Consider the following 17,968-nt stretch of genomic DNA (forward strand, 5'->3'; position numbering starts at 1 on the left):
TCATGTGGTGTACCTTTATGCTTAGCTGGTAGTCTGCCTTCTCTGTAGCTCTGTGAACAGAGGATCTTCCTATCCCCAGCTGCTGCTGCTTCGCTGATGCTGTTCTGCTTTGACTCATGGCAGGATATTGCAGAACTGCGTTTTGTATGATGTATGGGTATGGAAATTCTGTTTGTAAATGAGATTCCTTATTTCTATTGCGTTAATATCTTTGCCTGGATCTTAGAAGTGAAAATGAGACTAGTAAATTATTACTGTGAGTTAAACTGCAGTGAGCATGAAAGCAGAGCTCTACAGCCCCATCTGAATGGGTGCTGCACCCACTGTGGGCAGCAGGAGCAGCACTCCTGCTGAGATCTTGAGCTGTTAGAAATCTGATCTTCAGCAGTTTTCTTTTTTTTCCTTTCTTCTTTTCCCAAATGTTTTGCTGCTGCTAGAAGTGCAAAATGAAATGACTCAGATTATTTCCCAGTCGCCACCTCGTAGCAGAGCTGTGGTCTTGGCCTTCATTGGTCTTGATGAAATAGGAGAGCTCAAGTTCCTCGTTCAAGATAGAAAACCCCAAGCCCCCTGTAATGCTTTGATTTCATCTCCTACTCCAGCCAGGGTGTCTCTTGAGTAGGAAGGTTGAAACTACAATAGGTTATAAATGTGCAAATATTTTGTTCTGTTTATGAAAAAAGTTTGAATATTGCAGCTATGGGGGAAAAAAAGTCATCTAGACTGAGACACCTTAGCTGGAATTTTTAAAAGCCAAGCCCTGTGTGTTAGTGTGAGGCAGGTATTGTCAAGATCACAGCCAGAAATTGGGCTCTCGGTGCCCTTTGCTGTCCTGTGAGAAGTACGATCTGTTTGAAAGTCCCTCCTCAGTCCTGGATGGAGATTTCATTCTTCCTCCGGAAGCTTTGAACCCTGGCTTAGTTTCAAAGGCTGTTTATTTCTTTAAAGTAGTAGCCTAGCTTGTGATTTTCAGCAAGTTTCTGGAGATCTCGGCCTGTTGTCCGCGGGGAAAGCAATGAGTACCACGACCTGTCAGCCAGGCTGGTTAGCCAAGGAGGACCCTGATGAGCTGTGCCTTGCCTTGTCTGTGCATAAGAAGTGCTTTATGAAAGCCAGCTTAGTTTTAGATGTAATGTTGGCACACGCTGCCAGGAAAGGTACACTGACTTATTAAAACAGGCACTATTTTTCAGACTTCCACTTACCAGATTACTGCCAGCTGCTACTAATACCAAACAGGCCTTTAGGATCTAAAACTCATACATGGAACTGTGACTGTACAGCAGAGCAGAAAATCCTTGGAGTAATCTCAGATGATGGCCTGTCCTCTTAATTTTAACACTTTGTATGTTACAATTATTTTAATATAATTTGACTTGCATTAATATGAAAATATTATTACCATTCCCTCAAAATGAAACATTTACAACAGCTAATGGTGTATTTCGCATTTTAAAATTTTATCTTGTTAATATTTATAAATTCTTGTACAAAATGCACTGGCATTCAAGGCACTAATGTAGATGTTATAATTTCCATCAAAGATGATATAACAAATGTGTAATCTGAAGTAAAAAGACAGTAAAAAAAAGTTAGCTTTTACTGCACACGGAGAAAATAAAGTAACTAAAATGTGATTTCTGTGGTTTGGAAAATACAAACAAAATAATAGTTATTCAGTATCCCATGTTCAGGCTTCTCATCAGCTGTACCAGCTGTTAGAGAACAAAACCACTTCAATTTCAGTGGAGCTGCAAGGTACTGGGCCAAGGTTGGGCACTGCTGAAGATGTTTACTGCAGGTTTTTCATTCACTGCCACTTCTCCCCTAATTCTGTGTGCTCTTTTGCTTCACTAAGATGCATGCTGGTTTCATTATTCACCTATAAATCAAGAACAACTTTGAAACAGACTGTATTGGAAAACACAGATGAATGATACTGCTAATAATAATCTGTGATATTTCATGCCCTACAAATTCCCTCTCTTGGCTATCCACATGTGTATTTTTACATTCAGAATGCTCTCTTCATCTGAGAAGCAAAGCACCTTAAGGTGCTTAAGGCTTTTGTTCAGGGCAGGCATTGCACAAAGCTGCTGTTCTGTTTCTCCAGGCTGCAACAGGACGGCTTCAATGCAAATTTTTCAGTGAAAGAGAGGCACCTTGCTTTATCATTCTGACAATGATCGTAAATTGCTCTCTTGCCTGGCAGGAGCAGCAAAGATGTATCAGAGATTGGAGGAAAGATGTTTTCCAGAGTAAATCTTTATTGATAGGCTTTTACTTTCCTGCATCAAAACTTAAGCAAACTGCATAGTATGTAATGTACAGCATAGATCACCTGATCTTTAATGCTTCCATATGTACAAGTGACAACTTAATCAGTGTGGGAAAAGAAGCTGTGGAAAGGCAAGCAGCACCAGCAGGCTGACCCCAGGAAAGCCACAGCTGCCTGCGCTGCCCTCAGTGGTTGTTAGCAGTGTCAGGTAAGGCAATGCCCAGGATGTTTTAGGCTGAAATGCCAGATTTATGTGACTAGAAAGAAGTAGGGATGTATATATTTCTCTAAGCCACGTTTGTTTTTGTTTTCAGCAAACAAAGCTAGCGAAGTTTTATCTCTTCTGGTGTTCTTGTGAAAGCTGGCTATAAATACTGAACTGAGCTATTTCAGCAGAGCCTTTGTTCCACCTCTTTTTTTAGCACCAGTCTCTAACGCTATTGTGCTTCCTTGCACTGCTGGGTTCACCTGTAAGGCTGCTGGAATTCTTCACATGCTGACCTTTTCGTTCTACAAAAATGTAAATCCATATTGAGCCTTTCATCATGAATTGCAGGCTTTATTTATTTTAATAAAATGGATTGGAAAATCCATGTTATTTCTACCATTTCAATAGAATCTGAAGGCTAAATGAAGAGGGCATATTCCCCAGAAAACTTTGACTTTAATTTTTGAGATTAGTTGCTGCACATCAAGCTTTGGATTTACAGCTGGTTTAGGAAAGATCACCAAGGGCCACCTATAAGCTTATAGGTTTCATGTTTGTGCATGTTGTGTTATGCTTTAGGTGTACATTTAACCACATCTATAGGCATAGGTATCTGCATTCATTTGAGCCTGAGCTAGCCAGTGTGGAAGCATACTGACTTCCCATCAGCTCCATTGAAGCCAACGCTTTTGCTGATGGTGAGGAGTTTGCATCTGGTTATGAGTGCCACCTGCAATGTGTCTGTTGGTTGAGCCCATGGAATATTAGTATTACTTTATGATTGTCTGCAGCAGGAAGACCAACAAACAGCTTCCTGTTTTTGGAACAAAGTCCAAATGTGTCTGAAAAACTGTTGTGATAGCGTGGCAGAAGCAGGCTGGGTGACTCCATTCTAACAATCCTACTGACATCCAAACAGAGAAAATGGAGCAGGGAAAGCTGTCAGAGCATGGCTATGTGCACCAATTAACAGTGTATATGTAAAATAAAACAGTTTTTTAAAAAACAGCTAACACAAAACACCATACTAAAGCAGCAAAAAACCCTCATTTCAGCATCATGATGTTTTTGTCTGGCCTCCTGATTAGACTATGTCTGACCACACTTTATAGAAATGAACCAAGATGAGATACTTTTTTTGTGCCCTTGCCTTTCCCCTAGAGGGGAGCATTCTAATGGTTCTGGTAAATTGATTAAATTAGGTTTTGAATGATACAGACTTTGAACATTCAGTGTATTTCTGGATGTTTCCTATAGCAGAACCTAAATTGCTTCAGGCTTTTTTTCCCTGTCTGGGATTCTGCCATACCCTTCCCTGCTTGCAGATCTGTTTGAAGCACTAACTGTGCTTACAGCCATGCAGAAAGCCTTACTTGCTGGAGTTTGTGTCTGAATTCTGCCGCCTTGGCTTTCATGTGGAGCCAGAGCTTCTCTACCTCCTCCATAAAACACAAAGGGAATTGCCATTCTGTGGGCCACAACCGCACATGGGTCAGCATGATCTGAGAAGCATAAATGCAGAAATATATTCTCCAAGATGAAGCTCCCTGGGAAACCTTTCTGAAAGCTCATTTGCCTTTCTTTTTATGTTTATACTGCGTATTTGCAGACTCAGGAGTGCAGTACTTCACATGGAACAAGTGTGTGTGAACACATGGGAGTGCAAAGCTGAGTGTTGCAAGAGAGGTGTCGTGGGCAGAGAGAACCTCACATGCATTTGGAATTAGTCTGAGTAAATCCCTGATGTTTTTATGTAGTCATTTACTGGCTGCAATAGAATCCATAGCTGACCGAAAGTTATTTGAAAAATTTGTAGAAGTACTTGGGCTTTCTATTAACAGTTTAGAGTAATTAATCCTTCATTTTTTGAAAGAATTAATGAAGAACACATGCCATTCTATTCCCTTGCATGGTGCCCGTAGCATAATGTAAGCCATGCAGAGCATATGCAGAAGTTTTCAGCAGATGTCTGCTCAAGAGCGTGTCTTTGACTTACAAGGAGATCTCAGTTTGTGAGCAGACAGTACAACTGGTGTTGAAAACGGGGGAGAAAAGAGTGATCTTGGATGCTCATACATAATATTTGCAAACTTAGGAGAAGCAATGAATGAGTTTTTTCTTAAGGCATATGTTCTGTCACACCATTTGGATGAGAAATAACATTTCTCATCATCCGGACAGAAACAGCAGTGGGGTTGAATACTGGGTCTGCATGGAATACTGTGTGATGAGTGCTGGTGGTGCTGGAATTCAGTGCCTTTTAAGTATTTTGGATTATTGGCTTTACACACACGTATGTGTATATATGCGTGTGTTTGATTGAAGGGAGGGTAAGTCTAGATTTGTTAAATGAGCAGTTTTCTTTCGAGCTCTTACAGTGTTTTAGGCAAGTTCCAGAGGGCTGACAGGTCAGCCTGAAGGGATTTAAGTAGCACTGAATGCTGTGTCACAGTGTGGAAGGCTTCCCTTGATAGTAGCATTGCTGCTTCTTTTCAACAGACCATGCTACAAAGCAGTGTAAAAACAGCAGTGTTTGAATGCTTTCTATGGGCTTAAATTTTATATGCATATCATATCAACTCTGTAGCATTGAAAGATGATGGCAGCTGTGAGAAGTGGCTGCTGAGAGAAATGTGTTTCCTTTCAACTTCCATCTACAGTGAGGCTGGAGAGTCTTGTCTGTCTCGTTCCATCCCAGGGCTCAGCGCGGTACTGGACAGGAGCTCGAGCAGAAATAGTGTCCTCTCAGTCACTCTGTCTTGGGAAGGGCTGCATGAGGTCCATAAGTTGTGCTTACACAACATCCATTTTAAGGAGAAGTCTGAGGGTATCCATTGTACTCTTTTTACAGTCTTCAAAATGTATTTTTTTCTACAGAGTTGAGGAAGAATCCATTTGAAATAATTCCAGCTTGGATGCTTTGATTATTTCTTTCCTTCTGGCTTGCTGGAGGGTTCTCAAAACAATTTTAAAAAGAAAAAAAATTCACGAGTATTTCACTATCAGTGAAAGCTAATTTCATCAATTAAAAACAAAGAAAAAACAACAGAACAAATGCCCAAACACCATCCTGCTATCAATACTGAATGTAACTCTTATCCTTAATATATACGAGTATGCTTGCAAGTAGACATTTAATATTAAATAAATACAAGGGAGCATCACTGGCTTAAATACCAAGATAGGTTCTGTTGATCTGATAGGCAAGGTCAACACAAAATAAATGACCTCATTTGTGTTAGCCCAGGTAAACAGTGTAGCTTACAACATGCAGAAGGAGAATCGTATAGATAATATGCATCTTTTCTGCCGGTCGTGCATCTGAAAAGTTATTTGTTGACACTCATTGTGATTGGTAACCAAAGATTGCTACATGATTTGGAAGAAAAATTACCAAAATGGCTGTGCAAGGAAGAAACTGGGTGCATTTTAGACACATTAAAGTAATTTTGCTATTATCTTTGTAAAGTTTTTCGTAACTATTGACATAAGAAGCATGAATTATGTTGTCAGTGGAGAATAGTTATTAAACCAATGCAGAGTGCAAGATCAAAAATTCTGGACCTTTTTTTTCTGTAGGAAGAAAAATATCATTACTGGAAGTCAGGTATGGCTGACATAATTTAAACTGATTGAGCAATACTTCACATTTCAATTACTTTGCAGTTCATAATTTAAACGAGAGATGGCATAATGTACAAACTGCTGATCCAATCAAGTAAATGCAAAAGGTTTCTAACATTTTTTTGAGCTACATTAATATCCATTTTCCTCCCATCTCAAGGAAGGTAGAAGTCTCTTCCTGTGCTTATGTACAGGATTTTTCTGTTGATAACCAAATCTTAGTACTTGTCCTCCAGTTATTCCATTCTTTTCAGAGGGATGGAAAACAGGAATAACCATGGCATTATGCATGTACAGAAACAGCTTGGTGTTACCAGGATAGCCATACGTAGCAGTGGATGTTCTCACTGCACTGCACTTCTGTACTCCATGGGTTATTTAAGGAGCATGTCAGAAGTTGGACTGCTAGCTCAGCAGGCTGCTTTTGTGTGAGAGGCTTCAGGCCCAAAGCAGTCTGCTCATGGTGAACAGAATGGGCTGTTTGGACAGCAGTGAGTATTGTAAATGTCCCTTTAGGATTATAGAGGGGGATTTCAGAGGTGTGGTCCCTGTATAGCATGGCTGGTGATGTTCTCAGATGCCATTTGGGATCTGGAGGGTCAGCTGGGTTTGCACAGAGGCACAGTGGGTGTCGTGTCACTTCATCTCAGGTTTTTACCAAGAGTGAAATACCTGCTATACTTGAAAATGGGTTTCCAGAAAAAAAATGTTACTAGTCAACTCTTTAGCTTCACCTTTTTGGTTCCTCTGCCAATGTGCTGCAGTCTCCTATGTATGTGCATGGTGAGTTTGCACCTCAAGCTTAGCTTTCCATTTCAGTTAGAGTAAGAGTTCAGCTGAACAGTTGGTAAAACAGCATTCATGCTAGAAACTTTCTGTGGTCAGCAGTGACTTTCAGCCTATGAAAGAGCCCATTTTATCATCATCTGTACTTGTCATACCTGTCAGGCCCATTAGATAGAAAAGCCGTGGGCAGGTTTCCGTACAATAACATTGGCTGGAACTGGATCCTCTCTTACCCTGTGCCAGCTGTGTTGGATTCCAGCTGCACGTTGCCGGCCATGCTCTGCCCTCAGTTACCACTGGGCAATCCCATCCACAAATTAAAACGTTTCTTGTAATTTAGTCTTCTGGATTTTTGATCAGCAGAGCTTTAAATGTGCTGAGAAAAATTCTACCCTGGAGTAGGAGGAAATCTCCCTGGTCAGTTAACATGAAAGGATACCAAGTGATTAAGTGCCAGTGCTTTGCAGTCCTGTGTGTGTTGAGCTAAGGAGGAAAAACTGTTCTTTGCATCCAGAGCATTTTTCCTTCTTGTTAGTGAGGATAAGTAATGCTGATACAAAGTAGTTCACTGAAAATTCATACAGTAAGTGCCAGAGATCACCCATTTACAGCACATTCTATGTTATTGCTTTTATTGCTTCTAGCTCATTTTTATTCATCAAATTACTGCACTTTTATAGCATGGACACATGGATAAGAGAGGAAAAGGGAGATTTTGCCTCTTTATGGTGGCAGAGAAAATGAATTTACATTGAAATGACTTCCTGTTTCTGATTTCCCCATCCCTGGAGGCATTCAAGGCCAGGCTGGATGTGGCTCTGGGCAGCCTGGTCTGCTGGTTGGAGCCCCCCCTGCACATAGCAGGGGGTTGAAACTGGATGATCATTGTGGTCCTTTTCAATCCAGGTCATTCTATGATCCTATGATCTCTAGATTGCTTAGCATCTTCTCCTAAGACACCTGAGGGTGATTCTTACCATAAATCAAGTGGTTGCATCTGAAATTCCTTGTGGGTACTGATTGTTGACTGTACCATGTAATTAATTAGTATAATAATTTTCCATTTTCTTTTTGTCTAGGTTGTAGATGAGTCTTAATTTATTAATATTTGCTGTGATTGGGTGAGAAGTTAAAAACTCAAAAGTGCCTTCAGTAATGGAATGTATTGCAAAGTAATCTTACTGTTGTGAGTTCTCTTTGCCATTTTGCTTTTTGAAGGGAGTGATCAAAATACACTTTTGCTTATGGCATAAGGTCTCCTGTTGTGCACCTGAGACCTTGTGGGGCGAGTGGCAGCTCACATTCTGCAGGAATTTTCCTTCCAATAGCGGAGGGCTGCTGGCAGGAGGTTCTGGCCAGAGATCCCTGGCTGGCTCTTCACTGGGACGTGGCAGTGCTGGTTTTTTTTTTTCAATCATTTTTTTTAGACTTTTTTTTTTTTTTTTTTTTTTTTTAAGATGTAGGTTCAAAACTATGACAGTAGTAATCAGTAATTTCAGAAGATGAACAATTAGCATCCTACTGTCTTACCATTATCTCTTCAGTCAGTGCGGAGTTGTGCCAAAATACAGCTTTGTGCAGGATGGTCTTCAGGAGGTTCCAAAAGGAAACAAGTATGCTGTTCATCCTTGAACAAACATGTACTGTGTATCAGTGTATGCAAATTGTTCCTTCTATTTTCCTAATGTTGCCTTATGGAAGTTCCAGGCAAATGTGGTAGGTGCTTTTTAAGGGGTTGTTCCCCAGCAGTGATCCCAGAGCATTCTGTGTGTCTGGCCATGGCCCAGGGGAGGTGCAGTGGTTCACACCAAAGGCTTTCATACAGACTTTCCCAGTCCCCATTTTTCCTTAACATACCAGCATAGGTCAGTGTTAGAAATAAGATCATTTGCAGTTACATTTTGATACAAGTTTCCAGCTAAGTGTGTGATCTATGGAGGCACATCCAGCGTGGCAAGCTAAGGGACAGTATTAAGGAGAAATCTGCAAGAGCATGCTGGAACATATTTAACCCTCCTTATACTTGAATTTATCACTCCATAGTGATGCATAATGTGCTTCTAGATCTCTGATGCATTGCATGTAAATTCCAGTCCAGTATCTAAAATTTCATATTTTCTGATCGTTTGTTTCCTCTTGTTTAACAGTGTCTAGAAAGGTAATGTTAAGCTGTCCCACTCTGCAGTGTTGCCCCCCCAGCTCAGAAGGAGGTGCATGGTAGGTGTGTTTTCAGTTACTGGAGCTGAGAGGTGCGTGGTGCCCACTGGCAGGTCAGTGAGGAAAGCATGTGTCCCATCTGGGAGCCATTGGGAATAGGTGAACGGTTGGACTGGATGATCTTTTAGGTCTTTTCCAACCTTGGTGGTTCTATGATTCTATGATTCTATGATTCTATCTCTGTCACCCAGTTCTGTCCTGCTCTGCTGCGCCAGGGCAGCTTGGCACATGGAGCTCAGGCAATACATCAGGCTTCCCTGTAGGAGTGAGCAGTGTGGCCCAGTCTTTTCTTAGAGTTCATCCAGACTCCATAGGGAAGACAAAATGGTGCCCTCTGGTCTCAGGAAACTGCAGAATAAAAATATTCCCGTTGCAAAGCTATTTATTATGCTATTTATTGTGTTTTGGGATGGAGTGTTTCTCTTCTGAGGTGTATGTTTATTGGTTTCTCTTGTATTTCTGCTTATTTATATCTGGCTCAAAATACCATTCAAAGTTTCTATTAGCTATAAAAGTTACCATGGAGAAAGTCAATATTTGTTTGCATAATTTACCCTAGGACTGAATGCCATTTCCTCCATTCCCCTTCTTGCAGCTGATCCACATAAGTGTTTTTATGGCTACTGAATCGAGTTCAGGGACTTATGTCAATTAGTAGAGGTTTATACTTTGCTACCACACACAGTGCTATTGTCAACACCACAGCTGTTTCCTAGGTTATGTATATATAGAGGGTGACCTTAGTACAGTAGCTCGTCTTGCAGTGTGGTCACTGTTGGTGAATGCAGTTTTGTGTACTTCTTTTTTCCTTAGTGATCACACTTTGCTGCATCCTAAAAAAAAACTGTAAACATCAGACTTGCAGTGAATTTTGTGTGAGGGGCTCTGCAGTGCCAACTGAGTGGTTTGCAGTATTGGGCAATGAGCATAAGAGTGTGCAACAGCTAAAAAGTGGCATGTCTGTAAATTTTCCTGGCTTTTAATTTAGGCTTCCGAGTGATACAGTGCATCTTCATGGTGAGATGTTTAAAAGCAGACAAATACCCTTCCTGTGTTCTGCATTGTGCAGGGGTCCACTAATGCTGAAGCTATGAAAATATTTTACTAAAATACTTCTAAATACAACATTAGGTCTGTGATAAGACTTTCTCCTTAACATTCTTAGTCATTTGTTTAAATAAGCAATAAAAAAAGTCATTTATTTACCTTAAGATTGGATTTCCATCAACTGTCATACAGATATGTGTGTGGTATACATGGGACATCTATGTATATGTAACACATACATTTTTTATATATGTGAGACATTTCAGTGAAGCTTGTCGAAGAAACCATTTGAACTTAGTGGTTGCTATCAGAATAAACAACTGTAATGCAATCTGAGCTTCAAGTAGAAAAAAATACTGGGTTTAGAGTGCTACTTGCAGGACATGGAAAATATGCACTTCTCCATACTGTGTGCTGCACACATGACTTCTCAATATAGCACATTATTTAGCCAGATGTCACTAATGCTCATGTGGAAAGGCACTGTTTTATACAGAACATAAATTAGCAACATTCAGATATTCACTTTCATCCTGGCTGATAATTACTTTCATAGCCTTCAGGCAGTATTTGTGGAGTTGGGAATTCTTTCACATTCTTTTTTCAAAGGAACACAATTGTGTTTTCCAGAATTAGCCAGTATTCATAAAGCTGTGTTAAAAGTAGTCATTTATTGTTCTGCTTGGCTTTTGTATAGGTACAAAACACAATGGGCATGCACAAGTTCACTCTTACTGAAATTGTGAATAGCTTAAACAGGAAAAGAAAACATTCTAAGCAAACAAAGTTGGGCTTTTCTTGCAGATTGAGAGCTTTTGAGACGATGCTGATGACATGAAGCATAACTAAGTGTTGTTAATCTCAGCTGTCTGCTAAGCCCAAATAAACGCTTTGCACAGACAGCACATTATTACTGACATAGAATGAAAGTGGAAAAAAAGAGGAAGCTGCAGGAAACCTTTTCATGTTGTGTATTTTTAAGAGGGAGCTTGACATCCACTAGGTGCTTCAAGAGCATTAATATGCTGTGTATTAGCTGCCTGGATTGTAGGGATCATCTCAATATTCTTATTTTGTCCAACCTCATTTGAGGGCTTTTCATTCGGTGACAAGTTTGCTAACTGCTGTGTGGGCTGTGTGTGCAGTTTGCCATCATCCTGTGTCAGTGGGTTTCCTTAGGGCTTTTTAGCAGTGGTATTTAGTCGTGCTAAAATACCCCAAATCATTATAATGTTTTCACTGTAGTCTCATTTGGAGGTAATACTTGAAGGTAAAGAACAACAATGAAAGTTTGTATTGCTTTTCTTCTGTGCCTTAAGTGGGTCTTACAGGTTCTAACTGCTACTTGCAACTGTCCTGCACAAGTTGAAACCTCCAAAATTCACTTGCCGAAATCAGATCTGTTTTGAATTTCTTCATGTCCTGCTCTGCATCAAAGAATGAAAATGTGTCTGCAAGAAAGTTAGGAAGCTGCAGAGGTGACAACCAGAGTCCAGGGTGAAGATAAACCACATCTTTCAGTGGCAGTGATTTATCTGGCCATAAATGATAGAATCATAGAATGGCCTGGGTTGAGAAGGACCACGATGATCATCCAGTTCCAACCTCCCTGCTGTGTGCAGGTCACCAACCAGCAGACCAGCCTGCCCAGAGCCACATCCAGCCTGGCCTTGAATGCCCAGAGGATGGGGCATCCACAGCCTCCTTGGGCAACCTGTTCCAGTGCCTCACTGCCCTCTGTGTGAAAAACTTCCTCTGCACTTCTTCTGCTGTATAGGAGAATTACTTCATGTTAGTCATTGGTGTGTCTCTCTGTGAGATCTGCTGCTTTGAGCATCAGTGTGCATCAGCACAGACCTGGTGATACCACCCATGTTTGGCAGTGGCACTGCAGGCACAGCCAGTGAGATCCTGCACTGGGGACTTCATGTTGCCAGCCCCTGCCTGCCAGTGTCTGCTGTGCAAAGAGAACTCTGAGTTCACTGGAGGATGTGGCGCTCCAGGTGAGAAAAAGGTGGAGTTTGTCATATATTTCGCTCTTCAGAGACAAAGGACTATTAGATGTACCTCAGTATCGCCAGACTTGCAAACTGCAATCACCTTGTATTTGCAGTACAGAGTCCTTAGGGATTTATTGCCCCTAAGAATGCAGACCAAAGGTCTTCCTCTCCTTTTTATTCTGTTTTGATATACAATTCCTGGCAATAGTAGAGTGGCCTTCTTAGCTTACAGATGAACTCCTTTCCAGTGCGGCTCTCTGGCTCCTTGTCAGTGCCTGCACTTTTCTTGGGGGGATTTCCAAGCATCTGCTCTCCTTCTTACCATGGATTTGTACAAAGAAGGTGTTTTCTCTTGAAGAACCACTGCTTGCTGTTGGTAAACTAGCTCGCAGCTTGTACTGCTCAGGCACGGCTCTGCTGCTGGGGTGAGTCACAGCACCGTGCGTGGATGCTGAGGGTCTCCTGGTTGTGTTTCTTTTTTTTTTTTTTTTTTTTTGAGAGAGAGAAAATTTGCATGTAATTCAAACAGAAATTAATAATCACACAGGTCTATGGATCTGTCAAAAGAAGCTTTGAATTGCTTAGTAATATCATAATGATATGTAGCTATCTAGTAACTGCTGACTACTTTTGAACACCAGGAATGTCTTGCTGTTAGCAGCACTAAGGGAAGCGGCGGTAGGCAGAACAAGAGAATAAAGGATCCTCTCAGAAGCAGCATGATCAGTTTTTCATAGTTCTTTGTAAGAAAATTCTACATGCTGTACTAAGAAAGAATGCTCTCATATCATTTCTTTGGATGTTGTTCCTATAGATGTAAATATTCAGCATTGCAGAGTATGAAATATCATTTACAATAGCTTTCCACACAAGTGTGGGTTTGGAAGATCAACTGCTGACTTTGAGTCACAAAATCAGGTCAGAGTACTGACAGCAGAGAATTTTCAGTCAGGAATCCTGGCTTTGGCGACTGGTGTGACTGTGATCTAATCCTCTTTATGCTTTCCTATTTCCATCTCTGAAATTTTGTGTGTTTTACAACTTGCTGTAGCTTTCTGGGTTGTCTTGCTGCTTTACTAGATTAATCTTAATGTTTAATAATGTTTTTATCTCTGTGGAAATTCTCTCCCTCCTCCCCACCCCCTCCCCCCCAAATCAAAATCAGAATGTTAATTCAGATCCACCAACCAGGCCTAAGGAGAGAGTTTGCTACAGACTTCAGACTTTCACTGGCAAGGTTTCCTTTGAGGAGTGAAAGACAGACCCTTTTCTTTCCTCACTGTCAAAAGCTGAGTGTCTTCTTTTATGGAATGGAATAAAGAAGCTGAACGTGTAGATCTACTTCACTTTTAGCTCTCCTAGAGATCTGCAAGGTCACGTTGAATAGTTATTGTGGTTTTCCTCTGTAGGGTTTATGGTCTCTGTCCTTCAGTATTGCTCTTTCACACGGGGATAAAGCTATCTTATATTTTGTAAAGGTGTGGTGTGCTTTTCTTTTTTTGAGATAGGTAGTTGCAAATTACAGTATGCAGTCTACAACTCCCCAAGTCAGAGAAGATTTCTATCGCCTTAAATAGCCTTTGGATCTGTTCTTAGAAGAGCAGAGTGATTACAAAGATTCATTGTTTTGCCTGCTCCATGGCAACTGATGCCATAAGGCCTTTTCCCAGATGTGTTTATTTAAAGGCCTTTTAAGTTCAGTTAAAAAATGATGTTGTAATTATTGTTTTAATGCCAATTTTTGTGTTATTGGCATTTAAAAAGAAAAAGTGGACTAGGACACAGCCGAAGAAAATGAATGAGCTTATATGAGAGAAGATACAAAATCCATTCTGGGGATACAAAACCAGGATAAGTACAGTAAAGTATTTGCTTGTGAAGAATTATTTGGCATATTTGAGAATTTCTAGGTAATTCCAGGTCCTGTGGGAAAGTTACCATGCTGTGCTACGTTTATACAGTTATGGAATCAGTTAATGTTTGTTAACAGTTTTCACGTGACATCTGAAAACATTGTGACAAGGCATTGTGCTGTACATCCTGGAAATCAGTATATCCCAGAGTTCTGGTTTTCTTAAAGCATTTTATTTTTCTGAAGTGTACAGGTAACCATGGAGGGAGGGAGCATGAGAAGCTGAGAATTCATCACGGGAAGAGAAAGGGGGTCCTTATATGTTAGCATAATTTTTTCAAGCAGAGTTAGATTAATAACTCTCAAAAGCCTGTTGAGAAAGAAGTGAGGTATTTAGGCCCATGTGTGTGTTTTAATGTACAAAACGTCATGTGTTCATGCTCTGTGTATGTAGACAGAACTTTATAACCCTGTTTTTTTTCTTTTTTGCTTTATTTTTTCCCTTCCTTGGGTAGCACTTTGCTTTTATTCAAGCAAAATGCAAGATAAATGCCCATTTTGGCCTTTTAAGTCTTGGAAATAATAGTGTATTTAATGTGATTAAGTTGGGAATTACCCTTAAGCAGGGTCATAATTACTGTAGATTTAGATGACATGTTTTACAAATTGCTGTGTGCTTGTAATTCCAAATTGAGTTTGTTGCACTCTGGGGTTTATAAACTTTATCTTAGCTATTAACGTATTAAATAACAATGATTTATGTAAATTACTGGGTACACCAAAATTTCAGTTGTGCTTAATTTAAGGTTTAATTATGTTTCTGTACTACAAATAAAACACGGCTTTAGCAAGGAAGACTGAACAGTTTAACATTCACTACTGAAGAGTTAAATATAACAACGATAGCAAAATTGAAACTGCATTTCTGAGTAGGTCTTTAGTATTCGCTGGTTGCACTGACCGAAAACTGGAGTGACATGCAGTGGGTGAACCAACAACTACAGTGAGTTAACCAGTTATCAACAGCGAGCTTTTCCTGAGGTCAGCCAGCTTGCTTGCTTTGGAATTATTTACCCCTAATTTCCAATCTAGTGAGGATGAGTTCATAGCGTGAAATCTTGTTTTACTTCCTCTTGCACACAGATTTCCTAGTTCTTAATTTCTTCTGCTGGATCGTTTTTTTTATGAAGCAGAGATAACTTTGTGTCGCATTATTAGTTGTGCTCCGACAGTTTGCTAGGAGCAAGGATACTAAGATACAAAAATTTACTTTCTTGTCTTCTTACCCTGCTCTGTGTTTTTCTACAGTATCCTGGTGGCAGCAGCTAGATGTCAAAATGGCAGCTGGGGAACAAGGGGCGTACAGCCTCTTTTTTTTGTGTGTGTTTGTGTGCGCTATTGGTTGTGCCAAAGCCTCCTAGAAAGTGCAGACGAAGTGGAGTGGGAGTCCACACGTGAGCTCTGTTCGATCCCCTCCTGGCCACTCTCTTCTGAGGCCTGAAACATCCCCTCTGTGTTTGGTACAAAGCATGACGTACTGCTCCTGTGTCATCAGGAAAGAAAAGACCTGTAGCTATGTGCTATGAAAAGATTGTCCTAAAAAGTCAAGCCCCACCTGTCTATGAAAAATCACAACCTGCCTGTTACCTGATGGACTGTGGTCCAGCAAAAATGGGTTTGGAATGCTTAAACGTAAACAAAAGATCCTTCCAAAAATAATTACACCAGGCTGCCTTGACACAGAAGCCACAATGCCATCTGTGTAGTGCATCAATAATTTGTTTTCTGTGTTTAATTTCCCGTATCACAATACATGTGAGATCTTGTGTTTATAGAATACTTTGTCATTTAATCTCTACTTCAGGTTTTGAAGACTAAAAACCATTTAAAAGTAGTTTAATGGAAATTTTACAGGAGAATGGTCAAAGCAAACTGAGAATTTGGGATTGTTGAAGTTGAGGGTGGGGGAAGCTATAACAGTTATCCATGTGGTATTTGAAATGAGGTTTGTTAGCACTGACGGGTTGTTTTGCTTATCTAGCATACATGCTTGTATCTGCTGAAGGAAGACTGCAACGTGTTCTGAAAAAAAACATTTTCAGAAAATTCTTTGACTGCTTTTGAGATCAGAGTGTCTGAGCTGCCCTTTCTGGTTTATATCCAGCCTACATTCAAACTGTCTGCACTTGGTTTCTCCTCTGGAAACCAGTTTCCACTTAGCAGCTGACTTGTGGACTGCTTATGTCTGCTTTGGATTTGTGCCTGATTACACATAGAGACAAAGCTTGGAGCAGGAGCACATTGAGTCAGGACCAAAAAAACATGGAATAGTTGGAGCGTCTGTCTACGATGTCAAAGACTTCTGTGTGAAGAGGCTGCCTGGATAAATGTGAGATCTTGAAAGTAGGCACTGCAGTGTAAATAGTCTCTGGTTTATAGACGTGCAGTAACATCACTATCAAAACAGTTAGTGTAGGTGTGTCCTTAGCATATTTGAGTTTCGCTGAAAGCTGGTTAGACCCAGTCTCTTGGAATCCATGCTAATGCCTCCTTAGGAAACTGCAAAATGCACATTCGATCCAAACGTTTAACTGGGTTTAAGTCATTTTGCTGCTTTTATCATCAGAAAGATACAATCAGTTCTCATGGTATATATTGTAAATAAGAAGTATGTTGTATGCACAATACAAGGACACAGCTGAGCCTTTTATTATGCTCTCGCTTGTACCTGATTTGTTTAAGCAGCATTTTTAGCTTCTGACTAAACTTCTGAGAATTCTCTAAACTGCAGGGATCTGTGCTGTTTTTATGTGCTGGAATGTTTTCATTACTAAAAAGTATCATGCAAATCACTAACAAAAAAAAAAAAAAAAAAAAAAAAAAATCCAGAAAAAACTTCATTAAAAACTGCAGATGATTAAGAGTGAAGTCTTTAGCAGTGAACTCACTGGCCATGCATCCCCCAACACCCTCCTTCCCCCCCCCCAAAAAAAGAACAAAAAACTCAGCCCTCCAAGAATGGTTCCTGTTTTCTTAATTACTTTCCAGTTCTCCAGTACCCTGGCATCTAAATGAAGACAAGGAGTGGCTGTGGTTAGACAGTTTCCCCAACTTACACAGACATGATGCTTATTTTGATGAAGGGAAACTTAATTTGGAAAGCAAGTTGTTTTGATGGTTCCATGAAACGTTTTCACAGGAAACTCAAAATTCATCTTGCTTTCTTGTATTGTTACAGGATATTAATCATACTGGCCTTGCTATTTTTTGAAACTCTCCTTTCTGTGTACCTGTAGGCAGCAATATTTGTCACTGGCTTTATAGTGCAGTTTCAGCTGTTCTTTTTGACCTGTAAAACTAAAAATGCTTTGGGAGTAGTTTTTGTAAACTGTGAGGAGCAGGTAGTCTTCAAAATTATTTGTGGTGTAGATCAGCAGAGGAACTCAGGAGGCATTTTGAACGTGGGCAGGCAGCTGGTAAGGCACTGTTCCATGGCAGCAACAGGTTCCAGAACTGGCTGGTTCCTTAGCTCTACAGAGCTTGGATTTACCTTCCAGATGCACTGCAAGCCCTCTCTTTTTTCCAGGCTTTGAGGGAGGATGGCTTGGAAAGCTTCAAGATGCATTATCATTTTTAATTAGGAAAAAAAGTGTTAAATATTGTGTGGAAAAAAAATCATGCAATTTCAGTGTTAATATTTTTGCAGAACTGTGTGGTTTCTACAGAAGAGGTGTGTGAGTATGTAAGGTTATGAAAGCTAAACCACCTTTTTCAGTCCTGTAGGAGATGAGATGGTTTTTATTTATAAATTAACAAGTTTTAATTAACTCTGTTTAGACTTCATTTTTTGCATTACTTTAATCACTGCATGGTGGATCCACTTTAAAAAAAAAAAAAAAGAAAAAAAGAAAAAAGGGAGAGATTCTTAGTCATCTGTCAAATAGAGTGATGATGAA

General features: G+C 40.2%; 1 protein-coding gene across 3 annotated transcripts in view; it reads left to right on the top strand.

The window, feature by feature from the left end:
* Nucleotides 1–17,968, top strand: part of IQSEC1 (IQ motif and Sec7 domain ArfGEF 1) — a 174,562-nt gene that overhangs the window by 90,539 nt on the left and 66,055 nt on the right. The window contains exon 1 of one of the 3 annotated variants that reach the window (XM_042823205.1): nt 12,404–12,585. The exons of the other annotated variants lie outside the window; for them this stretch is intronic. The gene's annotated coding sequence lies outside the window, so the exon portion shown is untranslated. Of the gene's footprint in view, nt 1–12,403; nt 12,586–17,968 lie in introns of those variants that run through there. 3 annotated transcript variants of the gene reach the window in all.

The sequence above is a fragment of the Centrocercus urophasianus genome, unplaced genomic scaffold (genome assembly GCF_019232065.1).
Source record: "Centrocercus urophasianus isolate 14NV4802_14NV808 unplaced genomic scaffold, USGS_Curo_1.0 seq_22, whole genome shotgun sequence".
Taxonomy (NCBI): Eukaryota; Metazoa; Chordata; class Aves; order Galliformes; family Phasianidae; genus Centrocercus; species Centrocercus urophasianus.